The 17,320-nt window shown below is 41.8% G+C and overlaps 1 protein-coding gene across 6 annotated transcripts in view; it reads right to left on the bottom strand.

Annotated features, from left to right (window-relative positions):
• The window catches only part of LOC122552150 (pre-B-cell leukemia transcription factor 1-like), a 621,501-nt gene that overhangs the window by 376,708 nt on the left and 227,473 nt on the right, over nt 1-17,320 (bottom strand). The gene's annotated exons all lie outside the window — the stretch shown is intronic.

Raw genomic sequence — 17,320 nt, 5'->3', positions numbered from 1 at the left:
GGACAGCTGAAACTGACAACCGGAAGCGGCAGGGACAGACCACTATAAACACCGGAGGAAACATCAAAGAAGCGCTTCGCAGGAGGCTCCCAAGCACTGATGATGTCGCCTAGCCAGGGGACGAAACGTTTGCAACAAAAACTTCCAGCTCGGCGAACAGAACCACAACAACGAGCACCCGAGCTACAAATCTTCGCACAAACTTTGATGAACACACTGTTACTTCTACCAGTATGTCAGCATTACGTTTTCCAGTGTTAGATGCAGCACAGTCCATACACCCTGCAAAATGCTTAGCCAAATGCTAAGTACAATCTATTGCACAGCATATCAATTTCCCACACTGTCAGCTCTCGTAGTCCCTGAACACCTAGTTAGAGATTTCTCAAATTTGCTTCCACATTCCAGAAACATGCTAGTTAGTTCTGCAGTGCACCAATCTTAAAAAGAATTCTAAAATAATTTAATTTTTCCTCTTAATCATGTCACATTGCACAAAGTAGAAAGCAGGTGGTTTGCCAGCTTCTACAAATGCTACTCTCTTCCCAACCATTGGGAGGTAAAGGGTATCTAATGTGATTCAGCCATAGATTCACAGTTTGCAGGATTAAATTAACTAATCCCTTTCTCAGCCTCATGTCCTCTACACCAGTCTGTACCTTCACTTGCTTCAAATGTTTAAACACTTTTTTCTTAAAAGATGCAATGGCGTCTGCCTCAAATACTCTGTGGAAAAATATTCTTCCCTCCAACAACATCTTGTCAAGGAATTTCCACTTACAGGCTCACAGCAACAATTTAAGTTTATGAACTGTTGTCACTGATTTCACAATCAGGGTAAACAGATTTTCCACATTTACTTTATTCAAGCAGTTCATGTTTTTAAAAACTGGGAGGATCTGAGAAGATTTTTCATCCAGACAGTGGTGGGAATCTGGAACTCACTGCCTGAAAGGGTGGTACAGGCAGAAACCCTCATACCATTTAAGAAGCATTTAGATGTGCTTTTGTGATGTCAAGGCATAAAAAGCTAAGTGTTATAAAATTGGATTAAACCAGTTAGGTGCTTGTCATAGAGTCTTACAGAACAGACTCAGGCCCTTTGGCCCAAACTGATCCATGTCAATCAAAATGTCCATCAATGCTAACCCCATTTCCCTGCACTTGGCCCATATATTTCTAAACCTTTCCTTTTCATATATTTTTCTAAATGCTTTCTAAATGTTGTTGGCAGCCAAAGGGCTATTTTCTGTTCTGCAGACTCTCTGATCATGAAATCTTCTACCAAGTTTTTCAGTGCCAGTGGAATATTTTCAATATCTAACATTTTCCCTAATAATAATTTTCGTCCACGGCTTTATTTTAATGAATTCACTCTGTATACTTGATTTTATAATGAAAAATTTAAGGTTGCACATTGACTATATCTGCCTCCTTTGAAAGTGACCAATTATTTGGTCATTTAATGTCTCCTATTTTCTATCCTTTGTAAGGAAATCCATTTTGTTTTTCACCATCCCTTGCCCATTTGACCCACATAAAACATATTACATTTCTAACTGTGCACAATTTTGATGAAAGGTCATGCCTGAAGCATTAGCATTTTTTCGTGTCACAGATGTTGCCACACTGCTGAGCAGTTCCAGCATTTTAAAAAAATTTATGGTTAAATATGGAATATGCCAACTATTCTTCAAAGGATTTTGTATTCTTAATTCTCATGTTGCATATGAAGAGATTATTCTCACTAAACATCTTCCACAATGCGGTCAGTGACAGAATTATCTCAGAATCAATGTTTTTTTGTGAAATGAAAACCTCTGCCAAAGCAATGCAATAAATTGGGTACATTATTAAAAGATTCCATATCAACACCTGACAATATCTTGATCTATTGACCTCAACAGCTGCCACTAAAAGATAAGCCCTACCCACAGCCTAAAAATGTATACGATCATTTCCATTTTTATGCCATACTATATAATCCAACTACAGCAAATATTTGACATTGTATTACGTATCTGACTTGTCATTAGCAGAGGAGCTTTTGACACTTCCAGCATCAATTATTTCTTGTAAGAAACAACACAATCCAAACAATGAGCAGAATTCACAATAATCCTCCCACTAAACATATTGATAGAGAAGCTGCCAGTAAATCATCATTCAAAGAGCAGTTGCAAGATGGTAAAAAGAGACATGGAACTAATCTGAACTACTGTGATATTTTAACCTTGGAAATGCAACCAAAATTTGTGTTTTGCTTTCATTGTTTATTTGTCATAACTAGCTACACAAATAGAATGTATATAAGTAACTGACCACTCCTTCCAGTTGACAAAAGAAATAAAATTGTGCTGTTTGATGTAAATATGACTCAATTTCTTCTCCCCTGCCTCCAACATTTTTTACAAGCTACTCAGCCATATGGAGGTGTTAATAGTATATTTAAACCCTACTATACCAAAGAACCAACACTATTCAATATCAGAAATCGCTCATAGAGTTCCTACAGTGTGAAAACAGGCCCTTCTGCCCAACAAGTCCACACTTACCCTCCGAAGAGGGTAACTTAGGCCCATTCCCCTACCCTACATTTACCAATGACCAATGCATCTAACCTGCACATGGTAGACAATTTACCTAACCTACACATCTTTGGAATTTGGGAGGAAACCCATGCAGACACAGGGAGAATGTGCAAACTCCACACAGACTGTTGCCTGTGGCTGGAATCGAACCCGGGTTGCTGGTGTTGTGAAGCCGCAGTGCTAAGCACTGAGCCACCGTAGCACCCTAACAAGAAAATGAGGAAGAAGCCATAAGACCATAAGACCATAAGACATAGGAGTGGAAGTAAGGCCATTCGGCCCATCCGATTGACACCCAGCTCTCAATCCCAGTTGGCAAGATTCAAACGAGGAAACAGCAATGGATTTAAAGTCCATTGACTTAAATACTTGGCCACAGCGACAGCTCATACAGTAAAACTAACTTTCAATTTATTTTCTTCTCTACAAATATCTTTTTGAATTCTTTTCCCTTCCCTCAAGTAATAAGTCTAAAAGACCCATAGCTTGTTACTAAAACAAAAATTATAAATCATTTTCTTTCAAAACCAATAAATAACCCTCCTTCAAAAATGTTCCCAATCAGATATCTTTCTTGTGATTACAGTTGTTAACAGCAGAAACAACCATAACCAAAGTCACACTGACATCTTCTATGAATGCATCCATTAATGATCTTTCTCCTCATTCTACAGCATCTTCAGTGATATACTTCTGTTGTTCAGCATGGTGAAGGTGTACTAAAGGTATGTTAGAGTCATTGAGTCATACAGATATACAGCATGGAAATAGACTCGTCCATGCTGACCAGATATCCCAATCCAATCTAGTCCCACCTGCCAGCACCCGGCCCATATCCCTCCAAACCCTTCCTATTCATACACCCATCCAAATGCCTATGAAATGTTGCAATTGTACCAGCCTCCACCACTTCCTCTGGCAACTCATTCGATACACATACCACATTCTGCGTGAAAAAGTTGCCCCGTAGTCTCTTTTATATCTTTCCCCTCACCCTAAACCTATGCCCCCTAGTTCTGGACTCCCCGACACTAGGGAATACACTTTGCCTATTTACCCTCTCCATGCCCCTCATAATTTTGTAAACCTCTATAAGGTCACCCCTCAGCCGCCAACGCTCCAGGGAAAACAGCCCCAGCCTGTTCAGCCTCTCCCTCCAACCCTGGCAGCATCCTTGTAAATAGTTTCTGAACCCTTTCAAGTTTCACAGCATCTTTCCGATAGGAAGGAGACCAGAATTGCACACAATATTCCAACAGTGGCCTAACCAATGTCCTGTACAGTCACAACATGCTGTATCCAATACTCTGACCAATAAAGGAAAGCATATCAAATGCCTTCTTCACTATCCTATCTACCTGCGACTCCACTCTCAAGGAGCTATGAACCTGCACTCCAAGGTCTCTTTGTTCAGCAACACTCCCGAGAACCTTACCATTAAGTGTATAAGTCCTGCTAAGATTTGCTTTCCCAAAATGCAGCACCTCGCATTTATCTGAATTAAACTCCATCTGCCACTTCTCAGTCCATTGGCGCATCTGGTCAAGATCCTGTGTAATCTGAGGTAACCCTCTTCGCTGTCCACTACACCTGACACGGTGGCACAGTGGTTAGCACTGTTGCCTCACAGCACCAGAGACCTGGGTTCAGTTCCCGCCTCAGGCGACTCTCTGTGTGGAGTTTGCACATTCTCCCCGTGTCTGCCTGGGTTTCCTCCGGGTGCTCCGGTTTCCTCCCACGATCCAAAAATGTGCAGGTTAGGTGAATTGGCCATGCTAAATTGCCCATAGTGTTAGGTGAAGGGGTAAGTGTAAGGGAATGGGTCTGGGTGGCTTGCGCTTCGGCGGGTCAGTGTGGACTTGTTGGGCCGAAGGGCCTGTTTCCACACTGTAAGTAATCTAATCTAAACCTCCAATTTTGGTGTCATCTGCAAACTTACTAACTGTACCTCTTATGCTCGCATCCAAATCATTTATATAAATGACAAAAAGTAGAGGACCCAGCACTGATACTTGTGGCACTCCACTGCTCACAGGTCTCCAGTCTGAAAAATAATCCTCCACCACCACCAAAGGTCTTACACCTTTGAGCCAGTTCTGTATCCAAATGGCTATTCCATGAGATCCAACCTTGCTAATCAGTCTCCCATGGGGAACCTTGTCGAACGCCTTACTGAAGTCTATATAGATTATATTTACTGCTCTGCCCTCATCAATCCTCTTTGTTACTTCCTCAAAAAGCTCAATCAAGTTTGTGAGACATAATTTCCCACGCACAAAACCATGTTGACTATCCCTAATCAGTCCTTGCCTTTCCAAATACATGTACAGCCTGTCCCTCAGGATTCTCTCCAGCAACTTGCCCACCACGACGTCAGGCTCACTGGTCTATAGTTCTCTGGCTTGTCCTTACCACACTTCTTAAAGAGCAGCACCACGTTAGCCAACCTCCAGTCTTCCAGCACCTCACCTGTGACTATCGATGATACAAATATCTCAGCAAGAGGCCCAGCAATCAGTTCTCTAGTTTCCCACAGAGTTCTTGTGTACACCTGATCAGGGCCTGGGGATTTATCCACCTTTAACCGTTTCAAGACATCCAGCACTTTCTCCTCTGTAATATGGACATTTTGCAAGATGTCACCATTTATTTCCCTACAGTCTATATCTTCCATATCCTTTTCCACAGTAAATACTGATGCAAAATACTCATTTAGTATCTCCCCCATTTTCTGCGGCTCCACACAACGGCCGCCTTGCTGATCTTAGAGGCCCTATTCTCTTCCTAGTTACCCTTTTGTCCTTAATGTATTTGTAAAAACTCTTTATGTTCTTACTTATCCAATTGTAGCCAGAGCACCCCTCAAAGTAGGGACTCCTATCTCGGCGTTCAGCCCTTTGATCAACTACTGATGCATGTGATTGAGGGATCCACAGCTTAGATGACATTTTCCAGAGGATGGTAGCTATCGCAAATGCTACACAGAGACAGGCCTGCCTGCAGCTGAGCTAATCCCAGTGGTGGGAGGCTAAGTCCCTTAAATGAACCTTAATCGGTCACTAAAGACAGCAAGACAGGCAGGTTGACCATGAGTCCCTCCACTCAAAACTTAATTCTGGCAGCAATAAGAAAGAGACAGGATTTGGGTATGCCACCAACTTGCCTAATTAAGTGCCCTTTCTGCCACTAAGCCTCTGGGAGAAGATTTCACAGAATGAGAGTCCTCAAGTACTCAATTGATTTTCAGCTAAAAGAACAGGTTAGAGATTGAAGATATCCATCAAATGCACATCAAATATTTTTATTAAGAGCAAAATACATTTGTTTTAACTACATCTTTAATTGCCACTATTGGAACATTGATGGTACCAGAGGCACAGATATTGTCGAGTAAGTCTGTAGTCTAGTCAGCTGAGAATTGCTGAACTGAAGGACTTATTTGGGGATTGCCAATTAGTAATGTTTGGATTTTTAATATTTAATGATGTATTTCTGTCACTTACTATCCTGTTTCTAAAATGTCTGGTCTTTCACAGGTAAAGATGTTTGAGAAGTAAAAGGCAAACTCAAGTCAAAGCAAGGCTAAAGTACAAAATATTGGTTAAAAAATCTTTTGATGATATCATAAACAACAATTAAATGATACAGATAAATAAGGAAAAAATATCAAGCATTTTATATCTTCTGACTACATTTGTTCCTCTTGAACAGTTTCCATTTCACTCGCTCTATATTTGGGATCAGAGAGTTACTGTTGCATGGAGTTTAGCGGTTGCTGGTCAGATATACCAGATTATTTCTTTTCATTTTAATTTAAATTAAATTGTGTCAACATGAGATTATGCTTTTTCAAGATGATCAGTACATGTGCAAGTAAGAAAGGAACAGAGACTAAACAAGACAAAACCACATTGATGCTGTGTCACCTTTATTTCTCTCTTCAGCTGCTGAATTGTGCTGTTTAAACTGACATGGTTTTACCCATAGGGAAAAGAGAAACATTCTTGTAGTACCTAAGAAACACGAGCACCAAAGGTCCAACTGCCTTTCTGTCATGTAAATCATTTCAACACAGCATTATGTGTGACATTTTGCATTTCTCAAAAAGATGACAACGTGAAATTAATAAATTATCTCATATACATTTAAAAAAAAATTACAATTCCAAGTAATACTAATTTTTTTGGCTTTTTTTTAAAGCAAATGTTAATGTACAGAAGTAACCTGATTTGAAACTTCCTAGGAAAGGAAAAATGAAATCAAACTTTAGGTCGATTCACAGAAAATATCTGCAAATTTCTCTTTGATCTCAAAAGTGTTCAAATAAGTAACCAGAATTTTTCAACAGGTACGAAACTTGGTAAGTAGGTCTTTGTGAAGTTACCTATCTGAACTTTCAGAAGAAATCTAACAAAGATCTGGCAGTTGCTCAGTTTATAGGCAAGAGAGTAGATACAATAGGAAATTATTCAAATCAGTTGGATGCAACTAATAGAGGCCGTTAAGGGCCTGCATCAGCGGCTCAATTTTTGTGCATTTATATATGACTTTGAAGAAGGAATACAGAGAGATATTTAGAGTGAGAGAGCTGTAAAGGATGGAAACAAATCCTTCAGCCAAACTCGTCCATACTGACCAGATATCCTAAGCTAATCTCGTCCCATTTGCCAGCATTTGGCTCTTATCCCTCTAACCCTTCCTATTCATATACCCATTCAGATGCCATTTAAATGTTGCAATTATATCAGCTTCCACCACTTCCCTCTGGAAGCTAATTCCATACACACACCACTCTCTGTGTGAAAAGACTGCTCCTTAGATTTGTTTTAAACCTTTCCCCTCTCACCTAGTTTTGGGCTCCCCCACCCTGGGGAAAAGGCCTTGGCTATTCACCCTATTCATGCTCTTCATGATTTTATAAACCTGTATAAGGTCACCTCTCAGTTTCAAATGCTCCAGGGAGAAAATTCCTAGCAAATTCAGCATCACTCTTTAGCTCAAACTCTCCAACCCTAGCAACATCCTTGTAAATCTTTGCTGAACCATTTCAAGTTTCAGAAAATCCTTCCTATAGCAGGGAGACAAGAATTGCACACAGTATTCCAATAATAGCCTAACCAAAGTCATGGGGGGGGGGTGGGGTGGGGGGAGGGGGGGGAGGGAACATCCTCAATGTGACCTCCCAACTCCTAAACTCAATGCACTGACCAATAAGGGCAAGCATATTAAATGCCTTTTTAACTATCCTGTCAACCTGACAGTCTGCTTTCGTGGAACTATGATTTCGACGTGAACGTAGGATGTATGGTTAGTAAATTTGCAGATGACACCAAAATTGGAGATGTGGTGAACAGCGAAGGTTACCTCAGAGTACAATGGGATCTTTGGAGTTTGAAAAGGCAACCCAGGGCGGGACTTATACACTTAATGGTAACGTCCTGGGAAGTGTTACTGAACAAAGAGACCTTGGAGTGCAGGTTCATAGTCCCTTGAAAGTAGAGTCGCAGATAGATAGAATAGTGAAAGAAGCATTTGGTATGTTTGCTTTATTGGTCAGTGCATTGAGTATAGGAGTTGGGAGGTCATGGTGTCCGTACAGGATATTGGTTAGGCCACAATTAGAATACTGCGTGCAATTCAGGTCTCCCCGCTATAGGATGGATGTTATGAAACTCGAAAGGGTTCAGAAAAGATTTACAAGGACATTGCCAGGATTGGAGGGCTTGGACTATAGGGAGCGGCTGACTAGATTGAGGCTATTTTTCCTGGACCATTGGAAGCTGAGGTTTCATAAACGTTTATAAAATCAAGAAGGACATGAATAGAGTAAATGGACAAGGTTTTTTCTCCTAGGTAGGGGAGTCCAACACTATAGGACATAGGTTTAAGGTGAGAGGGGAAAGATTTAAAAAGGATCTAAGAGGAATAACCTTTTCACGTAGAGGGTGGTGCATGTATGGAATGAGCTACCAGAGGAAGTGGTGGAGGCTGGTACAATTACAACAATTAAAAGGCATCTGGATGAGTATATGAATAGAATGGTTATGGGCCAAATGCTGGCAAATGGGACGAGATTACTTTTGGATATATGGTCAGCCTGGACGAGTTGGATCAAAGGGTCTGTTTCATAGAACATAGAACAGTACAGCACAGAACATGCCCTTCAGCCCATGATGTTGTGCCGACCACTGATCCTCATGTATGCTGTATATCTCAATTACTCTAAATACATTTAGACATTATGCCTGAACTGCCTCTCAACTTTGTGCCCCTCATTCTGGATTGTCCCACTGGAGTAAATGGTTTATCTTCACTCTTTGTTCAACTTAAATACCTCAAAGATATCACCTCTTAATCTTCCATATTGAACTGTCTATTCCTCCAACTTATTAATACCTCAAGTCACCTGCCCTTCCTTATTTCCTAAGAACAGGTTAAGTTTTACATCTTCTCTAGTAGGTACATCCACATACTGAATCAGTAAAGTTTCTCGTGCACACTTAACATGTTACCCAAATAAGGTGATCATCCCTTTCAGTTCTACCCAAATAACTTTCCTGGATGTATTCCCGGGAATATCCTTCCTAAATACAGCTGTAATGCTATCCCTAATCAAAACCAGCACTCCTCCTCCCCTCTTGTCACCTATCCTTCCGATAGCATCAATACCCTGGAATATTAAGCTGCCAGTCCTGTCCCATCCATCCCTGAGCCTTTGTAATTGCTATGATATCACAGTCCCATGTTCCCAACCATGCCTTGGATTCATCTGCCTTACCTGTTAGGCCTCTTGCATTGAAATAAATGCAGTTTAATTAAACAGTCCTACCTTGTTCTCTGCTTTGTTCCTGCCTGCTCTGACTGTCAGATCTGCTTCCTTTCTCAACTCCACCAGTCCCAGACTGATCTCTTTCCTCTCGATTTCTCTGGTTTCTCCTGTCCCTGCTAGTTCAAGCCCTCCTCGTCAGTATATTTGCCCTTCCAATTCAAGTGCAATCCGTCCTTCTTATACAGGTCACTTCTATCCCAGAAGGTTCCAATGATCCAAAAATGTGAATCCTTCTCCCCTGCTCAGCCATGCCTTCATGTCTCTATTTTCTATTCCTACCCTCACTAGCCGTGGCACCTGGAGTAATCCAGATATTGATACCCTCAAGGACTTCCTTTTTAAATTCCTAACTTCCTAAATTCTCTCCTCAGAATTTTGTCCTTTTCTGTTCCTGTGTCATTAGTTTCATGTGTACAATGACCTCCTGCTTGCGAATATTCTGCACCCCCTCCAAGATATCCTTGATTCTGGCACCACGGAAACAACACACCATTATGAAGGCTCACTGTCGGCTGAAGAAACCTTTGTCTGTGCCTCTGATTTGAGAGCTCCCTATCAAAATTGATCGCTTGGGACCTGGCATACACCTCATTACATTACAACCATCTCGTTATCAGAAACTTGGCTGTCAGTACTACATTTCCCTGACAGTCCATCACTCCCCACATTTTCGAAAACAGCAAACTTGTTTGAGATGGGGATAGCAACAGGAGACTCCTGCACTACCTGTCTCCCTCTCCTACCTTTCCTGGAGGTCACCCATCTACCTGACGTATCCTCGGTTTATCTCCCTTCCTGCAAATGCGATCCATCACACCCCCTAGTTCTTGAAAATTCCTCATTGCCTCTAATTGTCACTCCAACTGATCCATGCGATATGATAGGATTCACAACCAAATACACTTCCTGCACACATAATCAACAGTAACATTGAAACTCTCCCTAATCTCCCATATCCAAAGGAAGAGCACATCACTCTACTAAAGGCCATCTTTATACATCACACGTCAAAGAAGTAAAATCTTCTGAGGCTAGGTCAATTAAAATGACATGGTTAATTTAAAAAAACTGATAAGATTATTGATGGTCTTGAAGGTTTCCTCTAATTTGTTTTGTTTAGTGATGACAAAGGTGTCATCCACGTAGTGGATCCAGAGTTTGGGTTGGATGGAACACCCATGGGATCTCTGATATCAAGGTTCTTTGCAGAGGCAATAATGCAGAGACTTGAGCAAACAGTTCTGCCAACCATCCAACCCAAACTCTGGGTCTGCTACATGGATGACACCTTTGTCGTCACTGTGACATCCCTTACTGGCATAAAATTCACTAAAGAGGAGGAAAACAACAACAAACTGCTATTCCTAGATGTCACAGTAGAGCAAACAGCCAATGGGAAACTTCAAACTAGCGTCAACGGGAAAACAACACATACAGACCAAATATTGAACTCCCACAAACGAAGCTACATCAGAACATTATTTCATCGAGCCAACACACAATGCAGCAGAGAGGAACTACGCAGAGCAGAGGAAAATCACCTATACCACGTATTCAAAAATAACGGGTACCCAATGAACACAGTCCACTGATTCCTCAGCAAAAAACCCAAACAAGCAGTCAAAACACATCTAGAAACCCTAGTCACTCACCCCTACATCAAAGACATATCGGAAAAGACTGCCAGACTACTCAGACCTCTTGGCATCATGGTAGCTCACAAACCCACCAACATACTAAAACAGCAGCTAATGAACTTGAAAGACCCTGTACAGACAACAAGCAAAATTAATGTCATTTACAAAATACCGTGCAAGATCTGTAACAAACACAACATTGGACAAACAGGCAGAAAACTAGCCACCAGGATACATGAACACCAACTAGCCACAAAAAGACATGACCTTCTCTCACTAATATCCTCACACACAGATGAGGAAGGACACCACTTCGACTGGGACACACATCCATCCTAGGACAAGCCAAACAGAGACACACACGAGAATTCCTGGAAGCATGGCATTCCAACCGGAACTCGATCAACAAACACATCGAGTTAGACCCCATCTACTACCCCCTGAGAAAAGGAACAGGATATGACATCACCAACCCAAAGAAAGTCAAACATATAAATAGAAAGCAGGAATTTTCAGCAGTGCTTCGCCTGAGTCCCACTGAAGAGGTTACCTAGTAGGGTAACGAAACGTCTGGAAATGAACCTTCCAGCTCAGTGAGCAAACCTACATCCAAAACCTCAACCTGTGCTACAAATCGTCTCAAAACTCGCTTAAATCTGTGCCTCAGGTAACTGACTCTTTTCCCACTTGAAGTTTGTTTTACATATCTTGTCGGAACCCTTCATGTTTTTGAATACCTCGAGTAAATCTCTTCACTTTTTCTGTTCCATGTTCAGCCTCAGCTTCACTCATCTGTGTTATTTGACCAATTTCTGTTCCTGTTTTTTGGCGAAATATTGGACAATATGCCCCAACCGCATCGCCCCTCCTTAGTTTTCATATACTATGACATTAGCAGAACCCTATGCAAAGCCAAAAAAAAGAGTAGATCAACTGAAAGGCTGATAGTATCTTTATTCGAAGACCACTAATGTTTTTACTGACAGAAATTATATACTGATAAAACAAAGTTCAAATAACATTTTCCAAATGGTAGAAACCTAAATTTGCAATGTTTATCAATCAATTCATCCCTTAGCCATGTGCTGACATGAAAGGTTTGGCGGTTCTGTACTTAATTTTATGGAACAAAGCTGGGCAAGTGGTTGAGGTCTCAGTGAGGAAGCATTTTGCAGACAGCCATCATAACTCTGTTGGACTCAAGATTGTTATGGAAAAGGGCATAAATAGGCCTGAAATCAAAATTCTAAATTTGGGGAAGGCTGATTTTAATACAATCATATTCGATTTGGAAGTAGGATGTATTCAAGAAAGAAATGTGGAGAGTACAAGGATAACATATTCCAATAAAGAAAAAGGATGGGCCCATCAAATCTTATGAGTACTAGATTGTGAGGGATATACAGCATTGGATTAAGGGAAAAAGAAACTTATGGCAGATACAAAGGACTCAAAACAGCAGAGGCCCCTAGAGGAGGATTGAATGTGCAAGAGGGAACTTAAAAAGGAGGTTCGGAGAGCTAAACCGGGACATGAAAGAACACTGCCACTAAAATAATGGAAAATCCCAAGTTGTTTTACAGGTAGTTGTGGGCCAGACTAGACACCCCAAATATAGTAAGGAGAAAGCCTATATCGTAATTTTTATGATTATTTAAAAGCAAGTGTAAGGCGCTGTGTTCCAGATAGAAGAACATAGAACATAGAAGAATACAGCGCAGTACAGGCCCTTTGGCCCTCGATGTTGCGCCGATCCAAGCCCACCTAACCTATACTAACCCACTATCCTCCATATACCTATCCAATGCCCGCTTAAATGCCCATAAAGAGGGAGAGTCCACCACTGCTGCTGGCAGGGCATTCCATGAACTTACGACTCGCTGAGTGAAGAACCTACCCCTAACTTCAGTCCTATATCTACCCCCCCTTAATTTAAAGCTATGCCCCCTTGTAATACCCGACTCCATACGCGGGAAAAGGTTCACACTGTCAACCCTATCTAACCCCCTAATCATCTTGTACACCTCAATCAAGTCACCCCTAAACCTTCTTTTCTCTAATGAAAACAGCCCCAAGTGTCTCAGTCTATCCTCATACGATCTTCCTTCCATACCAGGCAACATCCTGGTAAACCTCCTCTGCACCCGTTCCTGTGCCTCCACATCCTTCCTATAGTATGGCGACCAAAACTGCACACAATATTCCAGATGCGGCCGCACCAGAGTTTTATACAACTGCATCATGACCTCAGGACTCCGGAACTCAATTCCTTTACCAATAAAAGCCAGTACGCCATATGCCTTCCTCACCGCACTATTTACCTGGGTGGCAACTTTCAGAGATCTGTGTACATGGACACCAAGATCCCTCTGCTCATCCACACTACCAAGTATCCGACCATTAGCCCAGTACCCCATCTTTTTGTTATTCTTCCCAAATCGAATCACCTCACATTTAGCTACATTGAATTCCATTTGCCACCTTTCTGCCCAGCTCTGCAGCTTCTCTATATCCTGCTGTAACCTGCCACATCCTTCCTCACTGTCAACAACTCCTCCGACTTTCGTATCATCCGCAAACTTGCTCACCCAACCTTCTAACCCCTCTTCCAGGTCATTTATAAAAATGACAAACAGCAATGGTCCCAAAACAGATCCTTGCGGAACACCGCTAGTGACGGCACTCCATGAAGAAACTTTGCCATCAACTACTACCCTCTGTCTTCTTCCATCCAGCCAATTCCTAATCCAAACCTCCAACTCACCCTCAATGCCATATCTCCGTATTTTCTGCAGTAGCCTACCATGGGGAACCTTATCAAACGCCTTACTAAAATCCATATATACCACATCTACCGCTTTCCCCTCATCAACCTCCTTCGTCACCTTTTCAAAGAATTCAATAAGGTTTGTGAGGCACGACCTGCCCTTCACAAAACCATGCTGACTATCCTTGATCACATTATTCCTATCCAGATGTAATTCAATTGGTCTACCACTAGGCTTTAAGCAAAACAAACTTTATTCTTACAACACAAGTTAAACTACAGGAGAAAAAAATAAGAATAGGCATAACCTTAACTCTACTGCAATACTTAACAATATATGATTTAACCACGAATCAACAACTGTTTCAATATAGGCAGCATCCCATAAACACACCCTTTAGCAAAAAATGCAATTCAGCAAAGAAGTTCTAGTTCTCACCTGCTGTGTTTTTCCAGTCCAGAAGAAAGAAATAATCTGCCCCTTTTGACTTTTAAGAGGAAGCCTCTCATCTAAGACTTGATTTGATTTGATTTATGGATGTCACATGTACCAAGATACAGTGGAAAGTGTTATTTTGCATGCTATACTGACATATCATGACATACAAAGTGCATCAGGATAGCAGAACTGAGTGGAGAATACAATGTTACAACTGCAGAGAAGGTGCAGAGAGAGATCAACACTAACAGTTTGAGACGTCCATTCATATGTCTGATAACAGTGGGAATCTGTGTTCTTGAATCTGTTAGTACATGTATTCAAACATTTTTAATCTTCTGCCCTGACAGAAGAGGGTGGAAAATAATATAACTGGTGTGGGATCATATTGGTTGCGTTCCTGAGGCAGGGTGAAATATATATGGAGTCAAAAGATGGAAGGCGGGTTTGCATGATGGACTGCACTGTGTTCACGACTCTCTGTAATTTCTTGCAGTCTTGGGAAAAGCAGTTGTCATATCACGCCATGATGTACCCAGACAGGATGCGTTCTTATGGTGCGTCTATGGTACGTCTAAAAATTGGTAAGAGTCTTTATGGACATACCGAATTTTCTTAATCTCCTGAGAAAGTAGTGGCATTGCTGTGCTATGAATGTTACATTAATGTGGGTGGACCAGGACAGATTTTTGGTGATCATCACTCCCAGGAATTTGATGCTCTTGACCATCTCAACATGAGCATCATTTGACGCTTACAGTGGCAAACCCTTCACTCCACTTTGTGAAGTCAATGACCAGCTCCTTTATTTTGCTGACATTGATGTAGAGATTGTTGTCTTTACACCATGCCATTAAGCACTCAATTTCTTTCCTGTACTCTGTTTCATCATTGATTGATAGCCAACCTACAACAGTGATGTCATCAGCAAACTTACAAATGGAGTAGGGGTGGAATTTGGCTCTATATTAGCGAGTGTCTAAGAAGTATAGTAGGAAACTGATTACGCAGCCTTGTTGAAGATCATCAGTGTTGAAGATTAACGTGGAGGAGATGTTGTCGCCTATTCTTACTGGTTGCGGTATATTGGCCCAGAAGTTGACAATTCAGTTATAGAGAGGTGAGCTGAGACCTAAGTCTCAAAGTCTGGAGATCAGTTTGTTCGGTGTTGGACATGGTGCTGCATCAATAAGCAGGAACCGGACATAGGTCTCCTTCACTCTAGCAGCAAAACCCACTGTCTAAGACTTCACTATTGCAACTGGGAACTCAGGCTGTTAGCTCAGGGCCAGCAGAAAAACTTCTAACTGAAAGTATAACTAAAACCATTCTTGTGCCTGTGTGAGCCCTGACCCCACCCACTTATGATTTGTCTCATTTTGTTTTAAAAAACCCAGGGAGAACCGAAAAACTGATGGGATTCAAGGCGAATAAATCCCCAGGGCCTGATAATCTACATCGCAGAGCACCTAAGGAAGTGGCTCACGAAATAGTTGATGCATTGGTGATCATCTTCCACGATTCTATAATCCCTGGAACAGTCCCTGCAGATTAAAGGGTAGCTAATGTCACTCCAATATTCAAAAAGGGAGGTAGAGAGAAAACAGGGATTTATAGACCAATAAGCATAATATTGGTAGTGGGAAAACTATCGAATCCATTATCAAGTACTTTATAGCGGGGCATTTAGAAAGCAATGGCAGGATTACGAAGAAGAAATCATGCTTGATAAATCTGTTGGAATTCTATGAAGATGTAGCTAGTAGAGTTGATAAGGGGGAAGCAGTCAACGTGGTATATTTGGACTTTAATAAAACGTTGGACAAAGTCCTGCATAAGAGACTATTGTGCTAGATTAAAGTGCATGGAATTGGGGAAAGGACATTGAGATGAACAGAAAACTGGTTGGCAGAGAGGAAATAAAGAATAGGAATGAATGGGCCTTTTTTAAAGTGGCAGGCAGTAATTAGTGGGGGGTGCCACAGGGATTGGTGTTGGGATCCCAGCTATTCACAATAGACATTAATGATTTGGATGAGGGAACAAAATGTAACATCTCAAAGTTTGCAGATGATACCAAGTTGGGTGGGAAGGTGACAAGGATACTGAGATCCTTCAGCAAGATCTGGACAGGTTGGGTAAGCGTGCAAATCAATGGCAAATGCAGCATAATTTGATAAATAAGACTGGATTCCCCTACAGTGTGGAAACAGGCCCTTCGGCCCAACAAGTCCACACCGACCCTCCGAAGAGTAACCCACCCAGACCCATTTCACTCTGACTAATGCACCTAACACTATGGTCAATTTAGCATGGCCAATTCACCTAACCTGCACATTTTTGGACTGTGGGAGTAAACCGGAGCACCGGGAGGAAGCCAACGCAGACACGGGGAGAACGTGCAAACTCCACACAGACAATCGTCCGAGGCTGGAATTGAACCTGGGTCCCTGGTGATGTGAGGCAGCAGTGCTAACCACTGAGTCACCGTGCTGCCCCATGTGAGGTTGTTCACTTTGGAAGCTTAACCAAGACAGATTACTAAGTGAATGGCTGTAAACTGGGAGGGGGAATGTGCAGCAAGACCTGGGTGTCCTTATGCACCAGTCACTGAAGGAAGCATGCAGATGCAGCAGATGGTAAAAAAGGCAAATGGTACATTGGAGAAAGTGAGGACTGCAGATGCTGGAGATCAGAGCTGAAAAATGTGTTACTGGAAAAGCGCAGCAGGTCAAGCAGCGTTCAAGGAGCAGGAGAATCGACGCCCTTCTTCAGAAATGGTACGTTGGCCTTCATTGCAAGAAGTTTTTGAGTACAGAAGCAGGGATGTGTTGTTGCAGTTACACAGGACCTTGGTGAGGCCACACCTAGAACATTGTGTGCCGTTTTGGTCTCCTTTTCTGAGGCAGGATGCTCTTGCTCTTGAGGGAGTGCAGCAAATGTTTACCAGGCTGCTTCCGGGGATGACAGGACTGACCAATGAAGAGAGAGAACTAGGTAGGATAGTTTTCGCTGGAGTTCAGACTAAAGAGGTGGGAGCTCCTACAGCCTTATAAA

The sequence above is a fragment of the Chiloscyllium plagiosum genome, unplaced genomic scaffold (assembly GCF_037043375.1).
Source record: "Chiloscyllium plagiosum isolate Xiang-an unplaced genomic scaffold, Cpla_swu_hap1 HiC_scaffold_45, whole genome shotgun sequence".
Lineage (NCBI taxonomy): Eukaryota > Metazoa > Chordata > Chondrichthyes > Orectolobiformes > Hemiscylliidae > Chiloscyllium > Chiloscyllium plagiosum.
Note: the sequence above shows the minus strand (reverse complement) of the source record. Positions and strands in the feature narration are given on the sequence as shown.